A 22,881-nucleotide genomic window follows, 5' to 3' on the forward strand; every position below is an offset into this window, starting at 1 on the left:
TTCTCGTTTTTTGCATACTTGACATTTATGGCGGCGTTTGGACACGCACGCTAGGAACGCTCAACTTCCGTGTTTAATGTAAGAGTTGGTCGACGAATTGCATGACATCTTACATCTTTCACTCTTTCTTTGCCTTTTCCGTCGGTATTAACTAATTGCTTAATTCATAAATCTTTTGAGCTAAGTTTTTTAAGGTCTTTTACTACCAGACATATTTGAATCCCTATTCATATTTGGAACGAACGATAGGAAGAATAGAGTTCAGGATACAAAAAAATTCAGAATCACAAAAAGCACTATGGGAGTTATAATTAATTTTTCGTGGTAGATGTTATTTTTAGGAGGACCAATGCAAAACTTTAATTGGAATCTAATTTTTAAAACTGCTTCGTTCAATCTACATTTCTAGCCATAAACTGTAAATCGGAAAAGACTGTGTGGATTTCCGTCTAGTGAAGAAGACACGCTATCCCGGCGTGTTTCAGCAAAACTTTATTTTTCAGTCTGTCAATTGAGCCATAGCTCCCCCTGTCGGATTCCGTTTCCCTGGATCACGTGTTCAAACACAACAGAGGAAGTTGGAATTTTGAAAGGCGGGAAAATATATTCTCGGGGCGGTATGACGTCTAGTGTTGACGTGTAAAAGATCTCTGCTGACTCATCGGTGTTATTCGACAAAATTAATTAAAACTCAGCCGTCATTCGGTAGTGTTCCAATGTCTCTGCCATCTGGTAGGCCGAAACAGAGTGTCGAAACTGATACCCAGTCAGCCTAAATTTCTTCCAGTTATTAACATCTTTATCAATTCAGCTTTACGTATTCGGGTACAAATTATTTCTAATTCACTTACTGAAGTGACGACGTGGGAAGACTAAAACACTTCCTTTATTTTTTCGCGATTGGTAATGTTTTGGGGAAAATATGTTTGTGACCTATTGGATTCCAGTCTATGTTTTAACTTTTCAAAAAGACTACGTGTATCACATTGTAGTGAGAAATAGCGTGTGATTGATGAATGACGCTCGTCGGCCAGCGGAGTACCTACCATACTGTTCGATACTGAAGCATTCACAGTTAACAATACAATTTTCATATGACATTGAAAATGTTCGCCTTAATAAAATCACAAATGTGTTTCCTTTATTTAAGGAAGTGTTGCGTTTACTGAATATTGAAGTTATTTTAGAAGTCGTCATGTTGGAAGCCGCCTATACAAGTTATTTCGAATCATATTTCTTGGCTGATAACCTCGATGTTAGGTTCCTTTGAAGAACAAGCACCATCATAAGCATCATCTAATATTTCTAGTATTTAGGGACAAGAATGTAGTCTCTTAGATTGGAATTATTTTCAGGTCTACTAAAATTCGACTAATGCCTTTGGAATAGTTCCTCTTGCTTCGAAAATGAGGTCATGGGATCTTCGAAATAACAGCATAATTGGCTGATTCTCCACTTCGTTAACAGTTTAATGGAATCTTCAATGCCTGCTGAACTTCCTCGTGTACTTCTGAATTATGAAACGGAAATTTTTTCTGATTCTTAAGAGACTGCATTCTTGCCCCTAACGACTATAAATATTAGATTATGCTTATGATGGTGCTTGTTGTTTAACGGAATCTAACATCTAGGTCATCGGCCAAGAAATATTAGAATTTCATGCTTTGTTATCAGTTTGACAGCGTGACGATATAAAAGAAAGTTCTCAACTTTGAGGAATCACATGACGACTTCTTATTGTACTTAGAGAGGTAAACAACGTTTTCTCTCTTTAAATTCCTATCCACAAGCATCAAAGTGACCGAAATGTTTATTAGAAGGGAAATGTACAAAACAAATGTTTTCCTTTACAAAACTTGTGGGGACTGTTTATATTTGTATAGAAAGGAATACGTTCTGGAATTACGTAAGGTAAATAATCCCAGCTTTCCATTCGCTCTTCATGGAGACGATATCCTTAGCATGTGTTTAAATTTCAGTTCTTTTTGACTAATATGAAAATTCGTATCATCAAACATATTCTAATGTAGTATTTTTTGTTTGTGATTCTGTAATACAGATTTTTGTTTGCTATTTGTTTTACGTTGCACCGTTTAGACAGGCTTTATGGTTACCATGGGCTGGGACGCATTTCCATGTTAGAACTCGTGGTCTACAATTAATCATGAGAGATAGACAGGTACAGAACGTACCAACATACCACAGGAAACTCTTTCTTAAGTGAAATGTTCCTTCCGTTAGCATTGATACGCGCATCAACCTGCCGACGTATTAAATCCCGGATGTGCTGATATATCCCTGAAGTGTTGCGTATGGTTTCGCAGCTTTGCACAGTACCGTCATCTTGTACAGGGGTTGGAAACGGAAGAGCATTCAAATGTCCCACAAGTAAAAGTCTAGCGGATTTATGTCTGGAGAACGTGGAGACGCGGGGAGAGTTTCCAGACCCATGTCCATATAACATATTTGTTTCTTCTAAGTGTGAGTAAGATGTCCTGAAAGTTTGCCCGTATCCTTTTGGTTCACCCTGTAGAAGCGTATTTTAAGAGACCCGAATACTGTATTCGTAACCAGTATCGAGAAATAGCTTTCCTCCTATATACTTTCTTCTTTCAAAGCGAGTGCAGTGTCACTTAGAAGTTTCCGATGCTATACTTGCTCGTGGCGTTCCTAATTTAGGTCATTTTTCTCTTATTTCGTCGAATGTTCCATTCTTATATTGTTATTGCCTACTTCTTTTTCCGGAAAGTAACGGCATAAAAACTCTTCCAAGAGTTTTTTTAATTTGCTTTCCGTCGCACCGACACAGACAGGTCTTATGGTGACGATGGGATAGGAAAGGCCTAGGAGTGTGAAGGTAACGACCGTGGTATTCATGAAAGTATCTGGTATAAAAATGGGAAAATATGGAAAACCATGTTCAGGGCTGTGGGTTCGAACCAACCATCTAGCGAATGTAAGCTGATATCTACGTGAAGCAAATGGCGCAGCCACTTGATCAGTGAGATAATATGAATACATACCAAGTAATAAAGCTCAACCACAGTCCGGCATAGTCTGCGTCGTGGCTTTCGGCCCAGAGGGTCTAGCTTTGTTTCCCGATCGGATATGGGGTTTAGCCACATCTCATTAATACGTCTGGCTTGGGAACTGGTTATTGGTGCTAGTCTCATACGCTTCTCTTCATTTTCACACAACACATTACACTACTAACCAACACAGACACAGGCAATAGTGAATACAGCCCTGCAAAGAGGGCTGCCATCAGGAAGGGCATCCGGCATATGATCGCCGGAAAAGCGTCAGAAAACAAAGAGAAGAAGAATAAACGTTAAAAACGAAAACGCAGCAAGAATGAGTAGTCCAGGAGTTTTACATTTTATTTGTTTTCGTCATACCAAAAAAAGTATATCATATCTCTTTATACTGTTGCACTCGCATATTAAACTGGCTGTTACGAATTACTTGAAATGTTCTGTGTACGTGTTTATCATTATTATGACATTTAAAACATTTCTTGACACATTTGCCTAATGACGGTTTACAAGAAAGTGGAATTTATTTCCTTTTTTGATACTTTTCAGAAACCGACTCTTCATATTGCCTGTGACTATTACGCGCATTTATATTTCTTCATAGTAGCTCTGCATTTTTCAACTGTAAACGTGTGTCGTAATCAGTATTCACATCTAATGACAGGCTTGTAATTACACCTTGATGTTTCGATAGGAGCACAATGAATCATTGTTTCACTGTGTTGCAGCATGCCAGGTTTGTGACACCCCTGACTCTCACCCCCCACTGGGGCCCGTCGCCCACGGAGCCTGAGAGGAATCACTAAATAGCCAAGGTGAGTGTTTCAAGAAACGAAACCCTTTGGAAATTAGGTTCATTTTTCACTGCTGTGCCGACTGTTCCTCTCCAAGGCAGAAAGTGAGGACGGACATACATCTGCTCCAGCTTCGTAAGATGGAAGACGCGATTGCTCTGGAAAATGAAATAGAACTCTCTAAACCAATTTGACCGTGTACAGGAAATTATCATGTGTAATCGACTCATAATGTGTTTCTCTTCTCTGCTTAATGCACAGAATACAAACAACAACAAAAACCATGGTGCAACAGTTCCGAAGTGCCTTCACTTACTACTACTACTACTACTACTACTACTGGTTCGAACCCCACTGTTGGCAGCCCTGAAGATTGTTTTCCGTGGTTTTCCATTTTCACACCAAGAAAATGCTGGGGTTGTACCTTAATTAAGGCCACGGCCGCTTCCTTGCCATTCCTAAGCCTTTCCTATCCCATCGTCGCCATAAGACCTATCTGTGTCGGTGCGACGTAAAGCAAATAATAATAATAATAATAATAATAATAATAATAATAATAATAATAATAATAATAATAATAATAATAATGTTAATGGCTTTACATCCCAATAATTACTTTTCGGTTTTCTGAGCCCTCGAGATGCCGCAATTACTCCCGCAGGAGTTCTCTTACGTGCCAGTAAATCTACCGATACAAGGCTGACCACAGGACTGAACCAGGTTCAAACCTGGTTGGGGTCAGAACTTTAGCGCTGAACCACTCAGCCCGGCCATGACTTATCAAACGACCGCTGCTCAGCACAAATGCCTGCAGATTACCAGGTGTCATGTGGTCAGTGCTACGAACCCTCATGGCTTTCTACGCCGGGGCTACTATCATAACGTCATTGTAATCAGGAAGACTGAGTGGAAAAGGAAGGGAATGAAGACGCCCTAATATGACATAGCCAGGAGCAAGGTAAATGAGTTTGCTTGTATGAAATACCCTAGACCTCTTAATTTGATTGTATGAGTGGTGTTCGTTCTGACCTTTCATCCAGAACGTCCTGCGTTCGATTCTCGACCAGATTGGAAATTCCTCTTAATGGATATTTGTGTTTGTCCGAACACACTCCTCTTCATATTCACACAACACAACAAAACACACCTGAGATATACTCAAGGGTTCTGTTCAGGAAGGGCATCCAGCCGTAAAACACGAATATGTCCAGATGTACGACGAATTTCACATTTGCTACCCTAAAAGGATGAGGAAAATCTGTGGAAGTAGAAAAAGAAGACGAAACTTTTATGGTCGTTTTATCCTGACACTAGTTTATCAATGTATCGATGAAGTAAATAGTTTTTAGTCTCTGTACGTTAACTTTTTTCTTTTTAATTTCTTACATGCAGATAGAAACTAACCGGGTAGACAATGAACAAAATGTTTCCGTCATGTAATGCTAGACAGGGAGGTACTCGCGAGCTATATCAAGCCTCCTTAATTGCCAATTTGTTCTTCAGCAGTTAGTGAATTCCTCAGACCTGTTATCCTGAGACATTTATCAGGGCTGCAAATGTGCTTATAATGTGCAGTCTTCTTCTTCTCCTCTTCCTCCTCCTCCTTCTCCCCTCTCAAACCGATTGAGAGGCCGTCCCTACCTGTGAGCTGTATATACTCTCTTTCGTGATTTATCCCACGTTCACACGCCACAGTTTATTGTCCTCTGATCGGTGATCTAATATGCCGGTAGTGGCCACAACTTATGCTAGATCGAATAGCGCAGCTGCCTTGCCTCATAGAACGCCCCCATTGTTCTTATGTCAGAACCGACTGGTTTCGACGACTGTTATGTATCGCAGCAGTTTGATAATCAAAGAATACGGCGTAATATTCGTGTGTTCTCAAGGAACTTCGACTTGACGCTATATAGGCTGCCTTTGTGTCAATTTCTAAGTTCTATTTCACTCTGTCAGATAGGAGAGCGATTTATGTCTGAGTTGTTTTTTTTAATTTTGTCGGGTATACACCAAATGTGTCACGAGAGATATTTTACATGCCGATGTCATACGACATGGAGTTTCAATTGAACCTTTTTCCGCCCTTCAAAACCCACAATCTTGGGATCTGAATCTTAATGGTTAAGGTACAGTAATTGCGCTGTAAGATGAAAGAAAAAAATAGAATTTTGTAATTGACATTTATCCAAAAATATCACTCATCCCAAGTAATAATAAGATAAGTAAAAAATAATAAAGTTCTCAGTGGAAGTTTTTTTGTTGTTTTTTACACAATACGAAATCACAGATTCACCAAATGTCAAACCATTCTACGTTATACGACACCGTTTTTTGGTTTAATTTTGTTTAATTCTAAATATTAATGAAGTATTTGTTTTGGATCTTGAATGAATGTGACTTAATCGATATTGGCCTGGTATAAATTTCTGATGCGGACTAATCAAACCCAAAGTGGTGTAAGTCACATGTGTATATTATTAGCTCGTGGGATTTAATAGCTCTCCTTAACCAAGACAGCTGTGCAAATTCACTACCATTTACAAGGCAATGTCCACGTCCGCAATACAAACAGAAATATCGTCGCTGCCGGGACAAAACCTCCTATGTGAAATAATTTTAGCTTAGAACTTTGGCTGGTAAGGTTCTGTCATCTAAGGTGCAATATCGTGTGCATATTGTCAAGGCATTCTCGCTCTTCACAATGTATGTGCTGCGGGTCAGTATATCTCCAAAACATATTTATCACATAGGAGGTTTTGTCCCTGCAACGACGATGTACTACACACAAGACAGATTGACTTACCTGGTTGCAGCCACTTGTATTAACAGTATTCAGAATATTAACAAGATAACTCAACTATCTGGTTCTTACCGGGGACTGTTTTGTATTCTTGAATAATGTGAAAGTAAAATTGGTCTATTTCTTCGGTGTTGTAACTAAATGACTTGTCTTGTCAATATCAAAAGATGGAGAATATGTGGCTTAGTAGGTTAATGCAAACATTTTTAAAAAACTGAAAAATGACATCTGGTTTTTCCCAGGATGAGTGATGTATCTATTATATTAAACTTTCTCTTAAGATAAGATCAAATTTGAGGTTCAGATTATAAGGCGACAGTAGGAAGGACAGTCATGCAATTGAGTTTTAAACTGTAAAATATATGATATAATAAACGGTTTAAAAAACTCAATGTCTTGATAACACTGACGGCTGACGGTCCACCAACTGTTGCCACTAAGGAGTGACTCTTTTCATACTCGGCCAGTTTGTAGATATCTGAAAAACATTAAATATGGCCCAAAAAAAAAACCGAAAACGGGAAGGTATAAGTTATGTACCCCTTAATTATCGTACCACCTCACAATTGGAAGTTCATAGTTATACAATTCATATTTTATAGCCGATTTCCTCGGTGCTATAACTTCTCTGTGTATCTCTGGCTATTCTACTGTTCACTTGCTCTGCTCAGAGAGCTCTTATGGTAACGACGCCAGGGCTAGGATTGGAAAGTCAGCAACCATAGCCTTAATTAAGCTGCACTCTGGCGTTTCTCTGGTTTTAAATTGGGAAACCATGGAAAATGATGGTTTGAATCTAACATCTCCTGAACTGTACAGCCAACTCTCTTAAGGCGGTAACATATAACAGTACATTTCTTGGTATTAAGCGATGCTATTGGAAGAGTTTCCTTCTAAAATCTGAAGCTGTGCAGTCATGGACGAATTTGTTGACATGATCGGTGTTGTACCGGGACAATGGGAGTGTAAAGTAATAACGGAGAAGTTTGTATAAGTCGTAAAGATTAACCTTGTGCCGAAACCAGATCCGACTTTACTAATAGAATTTCTCGCTTGAAGCGTTTATTGGTTAGCAGCACATATAACCTATCTCTCGTTTCGAGTGTTTATTTTTTATTTACAATCAAAGTGTGAACTGACTACTTCCTCTTTTATTTTTCTCGCGAAATCTGAGTCACTCATATACACCTTCTAAAAGTGTGAACAATATTATTATTATATTTTTTATTGGAAATTACCGTCAACATTCATTACATACCGTTTTATTGCCTTTGTGTGGGTTATCGGCAAGTGGACTTCAACAATACACTATTACATTACAATATTCGCTCTAGAGCCTTCAGAGCGGCTGTTCATATTTTAATGATGTAGCACCTGAGGCTTATTTGCCGATGGGTCATGCTCTTGGAGTTGTAAGGAAACCGGAAGGTTGTCCTCTTATTGTCAGTTCGATGCAGTTCTTTCCCATGCAGTAGAAGAGAGTAGCATGTGTCGGTGAATTTTCTTCTGATTACAGTTTGTTGTCTGTGATATACTTGAAATAGTACACGTTATAGAAAAAGAATAGAATATAATACTCCCATATAAGAGTAAACAAAATGGAAATGATGTTTCATATGACAAAAATATACACAGTAAGAAATCTCTATTCTGGAACTTGAAATTAAGACATTATCAGTCAGTGGCCCGGCGAGAAATTTTATATGCAGGAAATACTCCTAAACTTACAAGAATTGGGATCTTGAAAAATTAGAAAACGTTGAAAGAAGAGTTTTGAGAAAAATACTGAGACCTATAAGAAAAAACAATGCCGAATTTAGACTATCATCAAACGGAGAGGTATATTTAAAAGTTGAGAAACTGACAACTCTAATGGGGGAAAAGAAGACTCCAGTTTTTTGAACACATTTATAGAATGAATAATAATAGATTGTATGTATGTTTAGTCATCAGCCTGAAGGCTCGTTGGATCCTCAACAGTTCCGTCATGAGCTGTCATAGATGGCCTAGGCATCACTGAAGAGGCGTACTAGGGAAATGAGGAGTGAGGTAGTTTCCCGTTGCTTTCCTCACCGAGCCAGAAGTTGCTATTACATATCAGTCTACCAAGCCCACTGAAATGCATGCACCAACCGACCCTATGAGCAACATTTTCACACCATTCATAGCAGGGACTGGCTGCGTAAGGAATGGCATTACTAGCATCGCTCATACCTCAGTCACTTTCATATTGTCAAAGCCAAGCATGAGACTGAGACAGGACAATGAAAGTAACAAAATTGCTCTAGCCTATACCAGAAGACACAGTGCACTGTAAGCACTAGGTCCTGCCAGCAAAGGCATAACAAATCTTCAACTTATTGAGCAGTTACAAATCCAAGCCAACGCGGTTCATTGAAATTTAAAAGGATGTGAAAAACACTGGAATTAAAATAGATACGATAGGAAACAGAACAGGGAAGTAACACGAAAAGCAGGATTTCAGAAGAAATTAACAACTGGAAGAATATGGACTCAAGAGGAAAAGGAACAACATTATCAGAAAATGACGGAAGTTAGTAAACGAAGAAAGTTAAATGCAAAGAAAAGGAACTAAAGTTTATTTATCGTACTCTCAAAAGGGTTATTAGAAGGGGAAGAAGAATAAGAATATAATACTGTCATCCTCTAGCTCCGGTCGGCTGAATCTGGGGAGAGAGTCTTCGTTTATTGCGGTTCATTTAATTCGATACATTCATCATAGTCTCCTTATTACAACCATTTGACTATTACTACACTAAACATTAATTATTTTGTAGTAGACGTCAACAATGTTATATAGTCTAGGACAGGGCAAACCTTTATCTACTAGCGTGTCAGTTACGGTCTTATTACCTCTTACTCTCTAGTGTGCCATCGGTTATTTTCCTTTACATTGATAATGAAATCCCCCATTTGACCTAATTAGGTATTGCATTGCATTACATATATTTGTCCATTCGACTGTATGCTTCATGGCTTTGTTTTGAACACATCACTTAAATTAGATATTTAAAAACAGAAAGAAAGAGAATGGAAGCTTTTGAAATGTGGTGTTACAGAAGAATGCTGAAGGTTGAAGGTGAGATGGGTAGATCGAATCACGAATAAAGATATACTGAATCGAGCTGGTGAGAGGAGATCGAGAGCGATGTTGAAACACGTGCAGAAGAAATGGCTAGGAGAAAAGAATTTTGGTAGAAGAGGTATTCTGTGACCTGGGTTTACTCTGATCCCTCTGAATGTCTTACAGAAATAGACCTAGAGTAAGCGTTAGACATTGTTTTCTCGTCTCGTCTCAGGGATGTGGCCTTTGGTAATGAGATGTTCTTTACCTTACTCTTTAATAGGAATTTCTTCAATACACACTTTGCCAATAAACTTGCGTAGTTCTGTTTCGTAAGGAAAATAACGAGGAGCGTATCGAATCTTCTCATTTAAACTCATTCGAAAAGCATAGAAATTTACCCTGTCCTTGACTAACTGCGTGACAGAACAATCATGTATTAATTTTTTTTTTCTATTGGCTTTACGTCGCACCGACACAGATAGATCTTATGGTGACGATGGGACAGGAAAGGCCTAAGACTAGGAAGGAAGCGGCCGTGGCCTTTATTACGGTACAGCCCCAGCATTTTCCCGGTGTTAAATTGGAAAACCACGGAAAATCATCTTCAGGGCTGCCTACAGTGGGGTTCGAACACACTATCTCCCGAATACTGGATTTTGGCCGCACTTAAGCGACTGCAGCTATCGAGCTCGGTCATGTATTAACTAGCCTAGACATCATTTTGATAATGTTCTCCTTCCATTGGTTGGAGTATCCTTGTATTATGGGACTTTAGGCAGATTATCCAATTTTTCGTGAAATTTACCTTCTATAAAAAGTATTTTCAAAGTACAAATACTGAAAATGCGGAGTACCAGTAACATTGTGTAAAAACATGTCTGAAGTTAACTTTAAGTCTAAAACCTGAACTACCAAGCACGATAGCTGCAGTCACTTAAGCACGGCCAGTATCCAGTATTCGGGAGATAGTGAGTTCAAACCCCACTGTTGGCAGCCCTGAAGATGGTTTTCCGTGGTTTCCGATTTTTCATACCAGGCAAATGCTGGGGCTGTACCTTAATTAAGGCAACCGCCGTTTCCTTCCCACTCCTAGCCCTTTCCTCTCCCATCGTCGCTATGAGATCTATCTGTGTCGGTGCGACGTAAACTAATTGCAAACAAAACCAGAACTACAATGCTTTTGGTTGGATTTCCACCTCTCTGGGAACTTTTGAAATGAATGCGCGCCTCATAACGATCTCAGCATGGGAGGGTGCTCACTGTAAGGCAATAAGTAATCAATTCACATCTGACTGCTAGCGTTAATGTTAATCATTGCCATTCAAACTTTGTGTTTTACATTAACGACTATTTTGGTGACCCTATGTCAGACACTTCATAACCTCGACGTGAGTAGATTACAAATCTCTGATGTGGAATATGCCTTCCGGTATACATCGTCTCTGCGCATTCTTTAATACATTACAACTTTCCTTGTTACCTGCAGGCAGAGAACAAAACGTGAAAAGCAAGTTTTAATGTATTGAAGACGGAAACATTTTGTTCTTCGGAATTCTTTGCGATGAGGCATGCACTGCACACGCTCGAAGAACCATTTCCTGGCGTGCAGTGTTTTAGTTATTTGATTTGTAGAGGTGCCTTTTTAAAATCAAGTTAGAACAAAACGCGTTTACGCTCTGCTAATTCTGATCCTAGTTCCCTGTAATATCGACCATAACGGTAATGGTAACTGTTAGCATTTCAGACATATCAATCACTTCCCACAGGCACGAGTCTGATAGCATTGTTTCCTTAAAAGCTGCACTTCGACCGCTTAAGATAGTTTGGAAGAGAGCTAAAACGAGCGTCACTAAATCATTTTTAGGATAACTGTTACATTCTGTTTTCTCTTAATGTTATCTGTGTCGACTATGGGTGCCCTTGAAAGGCAAAAGAAATGTTTATTTTTAAATACATGTTGATGTTGCGGGTTCATGTTGGGCAGGGGCCTGGAACATCAATGTTCTTGAGTCGTGTGAATGAGTCTGTTTGGAAACTTAAACGATTGCCTGTGTTACTGTGCGGTTTTCAGTTTGTAATGGCGTATGCTCTCCAAAAAAGGCCTGGCACAGGTCTCTTGAGTTGACTCCCAGGGGCAACCTGTGCATCTGTGAAGTTGGTGTCCTACTTAGGGTGAAATCTAATGTTACGGCGGCACCAACACTCTTCACTCCCTCCCCTGTTCCCGAGCCGTCCGGCTCCATTGCTAAATGGTTAGCGTGCTGGCCTTTGATTACAGGGGTCCCGGGTTCGATTCCCGGCAGGGTCGGGAATTTTAACCTTAATTGGTTAATTTCCCTGGCACGGGGACTGGGTATATGTGTCGTCTTCATCATCATTTCATCCTCATCACGACGCGCAGGTCACCTACGGGTGTCAAATCGAAAGACCTGCATCTGGCGAACCGAACTTGTCCTCGGACACTCCCGGCACTAAAACCCATACGCCATTTCATTTTTGTTCCCGAGCCAGAGAAATTTAAATCACTGACTTGGCCGGTAATCGAGCACCGGACCCTTTGTACAAAAGGCCAGTATACTAACTAGTTAGGCGCTGACCGTACTAGATTTGTAGTCATATTCGTAATTGAAATTATTTGAAAATATGTTTGCATTTTGAAATTATACCAGAACTTGTCTGGAATTACTGTTGAAAAGCAGTACGGAAACATGAAAGGAGGGACATTCAGAGATATATTCAGAGGTGTTATTAATGGGAATTAAGGATATAAACTATACTCTTATGCCTCTGAAGTATCCTTCTTTCCTGATCATTTTTCTAGTTAACTGGGGTCGGTCCTAATATGCGTTATCTCTAGTTTTACGACCGGGTGCCCTTCCTGACGCCAAATATTCGCTCCAGAGCTACAGAAACAAGCCTAACAGGGTTAAAATCCTCGGACAGGTTGGGAATCGAACACGGAGGACACTATATTGAGTATAAAGCCAAGGAGCCAGACTGTACATGTGAATTATTCAACTCTTCAAAATGTATTCGTCTATCTTATATATAACCCGTAATGGTTTATGGGGGAGTAACGGAATATTCCAAATGTTCTGAAGCTATATTTACCAGTGTTGTTCAGCTTCAGTCTCAGGATGAGTTTAACTGCGTTTAGTAGTGAAATTGATTGACACACCCGTCCAGAGAGCAGATGATCCGCCTTGGGTTCTGAGGACAGGCACATTTTCAGTTCTACGTCTCCGATTATATTAAGAAAAGCTATCCTCTAAAGAAATTTCTAAAAAAAAAAAAAAAAAAAAAACCACAATTACTACAGTATTTCAGGGTCTTTTAATGGTCCCTGATTTAAAGTTCGCTATAGAAATCTCGATGCATATAAAATAAAAATGCCACGAAGCTACTACGCTGGCGTAGCAGGGGGAGAGGAGATACTCCCACGTGGCGCGTCCCAGTTGGCGGATAGGTGGATCCTAACCGGCTTGCCGGCGGACTTGAGGGAAATAAAATACCTCTAGCGGACCAAACACACAACCCCCTGTGGGTGGGGGACGCAGAGGAAGAATACACCCACGGTATCCCCTGCCTGTCGTAAGAGGCGACTAAAAGAGGTGACCAAGGGATGATTGTCTTAGAACCATTAAACTACTTGTGATTAGTACCAACATGCGGGGAACACCATGGGTTGCTTTTACTTGCGCGTAGTACCACTATATTAGGTACCAAATAGGTTTGTGATTAGTAGCACACAGGAGAACCGTACGGTCGGCTTTTGCAGTACCTGTGATTAGTAGCACTATATGAGCAAGAGCATGGGATGATAGCTACAATGGTTCTGCCTTGCCTATCATTAGTGCCCACTATATGAGGAACACCATGGGATAGTACAGGTCCCTGTGGTTAGTACTCTTATGTGATGAACACCATAGGTTTGCGTTGCCTGTAAATGGCGTAGCAATGTGATCAACACCAAAGGCCTATATTATATGTCGAATATCATAACCTGTGAGTAGTAACATAATGTGTGGAATACCGCGAGTCTCTGCTACTTTTGATTAGTAACGAAACGTGACAAATACCTTGGTTCTACTTTCCTAGCGATAAGTACCGTTACGAGGGGCCGATAACTTGCATTTTTGGACCCCCTTTAGACTGCAAGAATCATCGATCCAGTGTTATGCTATAGCAGCAAGTCCCTTGGTCAGTAATACTATTGTTTTACGTCAGTTTCTGTGAATGTAAGGCATTGCGGGTCGCATCCACTGATCGTTTTAAATTCATATCCATCCATCCATCCATCCATCCATCCATCCATCCATCCATCCATCCATCCATCCATCCATCCATCCATCCATCCATCCATCCATCCATCCATACATACATACATACATACATACATACATACATACATACATACATACATACATACATACATACATACATTCTTCAACCTCACGTTTTGAATTCTGATCATTGGAGGATCTTGGACTTTTAATTTGTCATTCCATTTCGCCTCATTTCGTGCCATTAGGGGCCGATGACCTACTTGTTAGGCCCCTTTAAACAACAAGCATCATCATCATCATCATCATCATCATCATCAAAATAAAGATGTGTCAGGCAATTTTAAATGTTTTGAAGTAAAGAAATGCCGCTCATTTCATGTTTAAATATATGTCTAGTCAGTGAAGCTCTTTCTCTAGGAAGCGAATCTATCACAAGTCATATGATGGCCTGTTAGGCTTCTGTAGCGCTGCTTATTGCTTTTATGACTCACTTTAGTTGCTCACTCTGTCACGGAGATCGTGAAGGTATCGAAGCTAACTTTTAGTGTCTCAATTCTCCTCTGCTAAACATGGTAGCTTCGATCGACAGGTCACGCATTCAATACTAGATTTTACGACAAGAATACTGTACTCGTTACCCTATTTACCGTCACGTATATTACTAGTCCATGCACTCGAATTATATAGCGTAAGTAAACTGCTATATTCCTGCTTGAATGATATGGTGTAGATAAAACGCTGCATTCTGCCTAAGAACTTACTCAGCACGGGGATACAGACGTCGTTTTTCAACTATTGATATGACTCGAATGTGCTTGGTCACATTCAAGGACTCTTTTCACACGAATCTTTGCTTACTATCCAGTGTGCTTCTCTAAATATATTTTGATGGTCAGGTTCTTCAAAATCCATTTTTTATAGTACATTGGACGAATGTAATGCCTTTGCTGGCAGGACTAGTGTTTGCAGTGCATTACATCTTCTGGTATAGGCTAAAACAATTTTGTTACTTTCATTGATCTGTCTCTGTCTTATCCTTGGCTTTGACAATATGAAGGTAACTGAGGTATGAGCGATGCTAGTAACACCATCCCTTATGCAGCCAGACCCCGTTATGAATGGTGTGAAAATATCGCTCATAGGGTCGGTTCGTGAATGCATTTTAATGGGCTTGGAAGACTGATATGTAATAGCAACTTCTGGCTCAGTGAGGAAAGCAACGGGAAACTACCTCACTCCTCATTTCCCTAGCACGCCTCTTCAGTGACATGTAGGCTGTCTACGACAGCTATTGTCGTAGGTATGGAGGATCAAACCAGCCTTCGGGATGAATACCCAACATATATACATAGGACGAATGTCTGCATCGGAACAATTCTACTCTGTGCCTTCTTACGGCCGCAGATAAAGAAAAAGTAAATTTTAGAATATAATTTCCGAATGTACCTTGGAGAAGATTATTTGCGATTATTCGATCACCTGAAATGATTATGACATCGCTCTTATACTAATTTGAACGTCACCGAGCTCCATAGCTGCAGTCGCTTAAGTGTTGCCAGTATCCAGTATTCGGGGGATAGTGGGTTCGAACACCGCTGTCAGCAGCCCTGAAGATGGTTTTCCGTGGTTTGCCATTTTCACACCAGGAAAATGCTGGGGCTGTCCACCTTAATGAAGGCCACGGCTGCTTCCTTCCCACTCCTAGCCCTCTCGTGTCCCATCGTCTCCATAAGTCCTATCTGTGTCGGTACGACGTAAAGCAAATTGTTATAGTGAATTTGACCGTCATTCCATGTAGAAATTGAACCAGGCGTCCAGCCACAGAGAACCCGACTGTCCAACAGCAATTAGTCCGTGTAAATTACAGGCTAGAAATTTGATTGTTTGTGTATTCAGGTAGGGGACCACTGTGTGTGTGCAGTAGTGGACCACCTAGGTTACAGAATCAGTGTGCTTCATATTAGCATGTGGGTGATGTTTTAACAGTATACACTATTACCGTCCTGCATGGCTTCCTTCCAGCCCTCTGCTGCTTTCCTCGGAATTCAAAACTCTTCCTCTCAGTCTTTCTCTCTTCCTTCCTTTTATCCGTCCTTTTCTTTTTCTTTCTATTTTCATATTTACATAAAAAAGTCTCCAACCTGTAGCTGCAGTTGTCTTTTGTAAACACTTTTATGGCGACTACCGAGAGTTTCTTTCTTTCTTCTCCTCTCAGCACGCTTGCCTCCTGCAAGGCCGGCCGCCACAAACTACCATTAAAAGAGACGCCCAAGCGTTGACAGACCTACAACAGTGGAAGCCAAAAATATCAACAAATAGACTTTTTTTAACACAATCACTCCATGACAAACGGTAGTCAGAATTAATCCACTATAATGCAAATAAAGTAAGTAGAGACTTCAATGCGAGTTACATCATGGAACACAAAATTAATTCACTATAATGAAAATAAAGTAGAGACTTCAATGCATGATGTAACATGGAACACTACATTAATCCACTTTACAATGTAAATCGAATAAGTAGAGACTTCAATGCGATATATAGCATGGAACACAATGTTCCGAGACTTCATCAAAATACAATATGTATCTTGTATTAAGAATACAATTTTATGAACTTCTTAATACCCGTATTCTTAAAAGGCGAGTGCTTGTTCTGCAAGACAATCTAGGACTCAGATCCCAAGTATCGCATTATATTTATGGGCAGATTTTCTATTGCCTTAAAGTGATGCACAGTGCAAGTGTGTTTGGCATTAACAGTTTACAGGCGAGGATGATTAACTCAATTAACAATTCAATTCATTGTTAATGATCGACTTTTCTGTGTTTCGGATTCCTTTTGACAATGACTTAAAAATGCCGACTTATATTCACAAATGTTCTGGCTATTTTGTTGTGGTAGTTGACGAAACAAGTTGAGGGAATTTCCTGTAACCTATTATTGTTATTCGCTACAGCCGTCAGTGGGCTACGAACACAGAATAGCCTTTCACCCCTTCTTCAGTATGTTTTCCCTTGATTTTTCCTTTCCTTCCAGAATTCCTTCAGCCCCTGTCTTCTTCTTAGCCACTCTTCTGCATAAATCTTTGGTCTTTCTTGGGGGTATTTTTACCCCCGTAACTTTTGAACTTAAACCTAATCTTCCGATGTAATGTTCGCCCTTTTCTAGTCTTGGTGAATTTCTCGAATCCATAGAAGTTGTGCCTTCTACTTCTCCTCAAGGATGAGCCAGTCTGTTGGTCCTTTTTCTTTTTATGTCCATGCAACACCCGTCTTTTCTTTCTCATTTTAGTTTACCAAGAAGAGCAATATTTATTGAATACGTATTTTGAAATGGATGTTATTTACGTTCAGCAAACAAAATCGACCATAATCTTCAAATTTTGTTACCCAAGGAAAGAATGTTCACTTTTGAGTAATGCGACTGTACGCCTAAAAACAATTCGCGATGGTTCTCAATTACAATACTTCATAGACGAAAGCATAGGAGATGCTAACGTTTACTTATTACTGCATGTGAGGGACTGTTGGTGTATGAAAGCAATTTCATGAAAATTATGTCTGCGAGATATGAGAGATAAGAGATTTGGTATTGCCGAGGCGTGTGTTATGTCTATACCCTTATTTTATCAGTTTGCACCACACGAATCTTCTTCTTGTTATTATTATTGCTCGGCCTCTTCTTGTGAAATTCCATTTGGGAGAACAAGGGAATGGGTTATAACATAAAAGTGAATTTGTTCTGCTTTGTAACTCATTCTGTTGTTTACGGTTTCTCTCTCAGAGAGAGAGAGAGAGAGAGAGAGAGAGAGAGAGAGAGAGAGAGCGCATGATCAGCGATGTATACTAACACGTTGACCTTTGAAATTAGCATGAGGCCTGGTCTGGTCAGAACTCTCTTTAATCCTGTATTATAACTTAAGCAAGATAATCAACGGTGTGCATGTATAGATGTCTTAATGCGGCATGGCTTAGTTAAGAAGGTACAACACAGTAAGACCCCAAAGTGTCCTCTCTGTCTCCCTCTCTCTCACAGGTCAGGTGGTACATGGCAGTAAACCTTACGTGTTTTACTGGGCAGTTAATTTGACATTTAATATTTTGTGCATTTCTTTGAATGCACTGTCCATACCTAGATTGAGTATACATTTTCATTAATATTAAACATCTGAATATACTGAAATTTGAAGTTGAAGGACAATTCGACGTGGAAGCTGCATTTTGTAGGTTCATATCTATGAAATTCGTAGCTTTAAGGCCTCCGTTCTTTGCCTACCTTTCAGCTTAAATTAGAAAAAGTACCTGCCTAATATCAACTACAGTATCTGTCACCCTTACTTCATCAGCAGGAATGCAAATAGCAGCAAATCGCATTTGAAAACACATTTTTTTGTGTACAACTTAGGTGTAATTTTCACGGAAGATATTACATTATGAGTAATATTTAAAGAGAGAGAGAGAATCCACAAGGGATAGCTGCCCTAGAACAAGGGGTATCGTACGGTAACAGCATCAAATAGATAATAATTTTCGCACTATTTATCTTAGGAAAAATTGAGGTTAAATATTTTTGAATTTTGGATTCCCCTGTTGTACAGCTGTCCCCGAGCAGGAAAATCTTATTTTTGTTTACATATGCCGTATAAATGTTGATTTACCATTTAAAATGAATTACGTAAAACATCAAAACAAATATATTTTAGAAATTGAACAGGGATACCAAAACGAAGGATCATTGTGTCATGGCCATCCATAAATGCTTCAAATCACAGCCTGCACGTGTACTAGGTAACACTTTATTGAAGGACGTATTTCCGATCCTTTCAATTAACAAAGGGGAATTTGTAATCATTTAGAAAAACTTCTCACGCCCCTGAAGAATTTTAAACGGTTCACTGTGTTGATTTAGGATTGTTGGAACTTATATCCTTTTCTTTGAATAGAACAATTATCCGCCAGTAAAGCTTATTATAACTTCCGCAATACAAAGTCATGGCAATTTTCGTTTACTTCAAACAATTTCAATTGTTCCCAAACATATGCTGTATCCGTTCGAGAGAATTGCCTAGAACAATGGAAAATGGCATTGTATTTCTGTCTGATATTGCGTCCTTAAAGGTTATTAAAATATCTCTATAGGCAATTTCATGCCTGAAACCTGACGAGGCTGGTTACAAAACGGGAAATAATGCTTAATAGAAGCTTCAGAAGAACCTGCTCGACTCTTGGGAAATTTCAACTGTGAAGGCTGTTCAATTCGATCTATGGATTAACACATCAAACCTTGAACAAAGAAGTATGATATCTTAATGATAAACTACAAAAAATACTTGCAGCGATTTTATTAAAGCGGTAGAGAGAAGGATAGCATCGATCCCAGTACCTTATTCCGATTGAAAGATATCTCGCCTAGTTAGTCACACAATTCAACTGTGTCCTGCCTCTTTGTAGGTTCGTTAAAAGTAGCATTCGTTCCGGCCATAAATACTAATGAGTACTGAATTAGATTACCTTCCACTTGTATCTTTTGGCCAGTGATGTTAGTTGCTAGTTGTGACAACGGAATAATGATTAAATTTCTTGCGAGACGTTTGTATTCGCTCCGTCTTTTCATTTCCGCGTTCTTTAGCACGTTATGCAAGCAGTGCTCTTTCACCGTACAAAGGGACTTCAATTATTTAAATGACATTGTAAGCTTTAAAGTGAAATGCTTAGTTGGGGTGGACATTCACCTTCAGTCCCTGAAAATAGGATACATTTCACTTCTTTTAACTTAGCAGTAGAATGCGTTACTAAACTGAAGCCTTGTCTAACACAAAATAACTCAATTCTCTGTCAACGTGCGTATATAGTTATTGTTTACCATGTATCGTTACAAAAATGGTTGTTGTGTTATGTGAATTTTTTAGCCATTTCCATGATAATTTACAGAAGTATCAACTTTTTTCAATTATTCTCCCTTCACTAGTGTTGTGGGTGCCATTTGTTCTGGAGTAATTAGAATATGTGAGTATAAATGTTTTTTGACAAGCTATTAGGAAGAATACATTTTTTATTTTCATGCAGAAAATGTTTTAAAAGATATAAATAATGAGTGTTCAAACGGAAATTCTGAAGATTAATGTTCTTCTCCACCAAAATACACATACATGCAACATTACATTTCAGTGTCTTAAAAACAATTGGAGTTAATAAGGGAACTCGTTCATAATGCAATATTTGGGAATGGGTCTGGCAGAGGGTTAAACTCGGTGACAGTCACACGTTTTAGGTCATAACTCAATAAGTATTAGAGATACGAAGGAAAGTTTTGCAGTGATGGAAATGGAAAATTTCAAGCTGTGTTTAAAGTATTTAATTGAAAAATAACATTTTTGAATCCTGAAAGATGTAGTCCCCGCTTATAATTTCAAGATAAACGCGATCAACAATATTCTGAAAAAAAAGTGAGTTCTCTGAAGAAATTTTGTTTACACCGGTCTGTTTTCAGACCGACTCTGTTGCACAGGAGCGATATCTGGAATGGACACAGAGTATCTTATTCCAAAGCTGGAGATAACGTACATAAAGGTAGTGATAATGATTGCTGGTACGAACAGGTGTGAAAAATCGCAAGAGGATACAAGGGAAAAGAAGGACTAAAGTAGGAATAAACATTATTGATGAAACTGTGTACATTAAGCCAGCCCTGCTGTGTAGAGAGGCCCCGGATTCATTTCCGATCATGTCGGGGATCTATATATGGTTCTGAGGGCTGGTTCGAGGTTTGCTCAGCCTGCTTGATTACAATTGAGGAGCCGTCTGACGGTGAGATGGAGGCCCCGGTTTAGAAAGCCAAGAATAACGGCCGAAAGGATTCGTTGTGCTGACCACACGACACCTCATTATATGCAGGCTTTTGGCTTAAACGGCGGTCGCTTGGTAGGCCAAGGCCCCTTAGGGTTGTTGCGCCATTGGGGGATGAGGGGTATGCATGAACTTGTTTCGGGGATGGGGTCGTATGAGGTGAATGGAAGAGGACAGATTACCTAAGAGATGGACACTGCCATGGAGGGTAAGAGAAGCAGAGGAAAAGCGATTTAATAATAAGGTGTATAGGACTAATAGAGTCCACAGAAATAGTTACAAATGGATGTTTGTGGAAACTCGTAGTTAATTCACAAAGGCTTGTAGACAATGTTGAAAACCTAAAATCTGAAATGAAGAAGTAGGTATGATATAAAATATGTGTTGCAATAGTGAGAAATGCATATTGATCCAGGAATAGCACGAACCACAATACAAAGTCATTTTATATTTGCGATCGTTCATTTTGTATGGAAACCTCCATTCCTGAGCACTCTATCCACTTTCCCTAAACGTCATTCCCGTTATACTGCAAATCATCGGATAGAAGCTGCGTAGGTCAGATCTTTAAAGGAACAATCACCGTCATCTGTAGTAATTCTGCTCTCGATAAGCGTTTGAACGGTGACTAGTCATCCTTCACAACGCACTGAAATGCTAGTCATGGAGTAGGTTGGAATTAATCATCAAGAAGTCGTCATTCCTGTCCCCCAATAAAGGTAAACATTAATTACAGGTAAATGCTCCTTCATTATGTGGGCAGCACATCGGTTTAGTTCGCACTCAAGAGGTTGGCATTCCTGGAAACAGTGAATTATGACTCATCACTGTTGCACTGAATAATGATTATAACCCTGCTCTAATTACAGCTGCGTATGAAATGACCTAGAATGTTTCCGTCAAGTATTAAACAGTTCCAACACCCAGACACTGGCGTAAAGGCCAAAATGGCGAGTGATTAGAAACTTATAAAATGTAAGGATAATGGAAGTAGTATTAATTCAGTTGTAATACCTTATTAATACAAAATGCATTACCATTTTGAATAAGAGGATTGGTGGTTCAAAATTTGATACAGTTATATTTATTAAATAACTATTTCCAACCGGCATTCCACCGTGCTCTTGCGTTCCAAGAGGTCATGTGAAGGGCTCAGCAAGAATGCATAAAACTTCTTTTGACAAGTAGTGTTGAAAAGCTTCCCCTCTATTCTTAGTTTCACACTCAAAAAGCATAAATACTATTCCACTGATTCAGAAACAGCCCTTCCGTAAATCTCAGTTTGACTTGAAAGAAAGTTATATAGTTATATGTTGTAGTTTGAGTCGTCTGTCCAGAGACTGGTTTGATGCAGCACTCCACGCCAACCTATCCTGGGCTAACGTTCTCATTGCTACGTAACTGCTGCATCCTACATCTGCTCTAATCTGCTTGTCATATTCATACCTTGGTCTACCCCTACCGTTCTTACTACCTACACTTCCTTCAAAAACAAACTTGACAAGTCCTGGATGTCTTTACAGACATGCCAACTATTACGATTTAATCGTAATAATTACGAATTACCCATCATAATTACGCCTTTACGAATCACATACTACAAATTACGATTTTTTGTTGATTTTTAAATCTAAGTGTATGAAGTGTTCAAAAGAAAACACAACGTGGCTTGAATTCTAAGAATATTATTTTCGGATTTCTCAGTATTAATTTATACCCCTTTCCTGTCCCTCGTTTATGAATATTTCGAGTTTTCACGCGCCGAACGCAGTGTGTGCTTCCAGTTCCGGAAATATAGGCACCTGTGAAGTGGTATATCTTGCGGAGTTGTTGTCTTTGTTCGTCACATAATCAGACTTCCATGCAAGTATGCGAGTTCTTTTGTCTTTGTTTTGGCGGTAAAGTGGTGACAAACTCCGTTTAATTGTGAATACTGTGTGCTGCGTGACGGTTGAAGATGTATTTATTGCGATTTTGGTTGCCAAATTTACATATATTGCTCTTCTAGGATATATGCTAATCGTGTG

The sequence above is a fragment of the Anabrus simplex genome, chromosome 9, assembly GCF_040414725.1.
Source record: "Anabrus simplex isolate iqAnaSimp1 chromosome 9, ASM4041472v1, whole genome shotgun sequence".
NCBI lineage: Eukaryota > Metazoa > Arthropoda > Insecta > Orthoptera > Tettigoniidae > Anabrus > Anabrus simplex.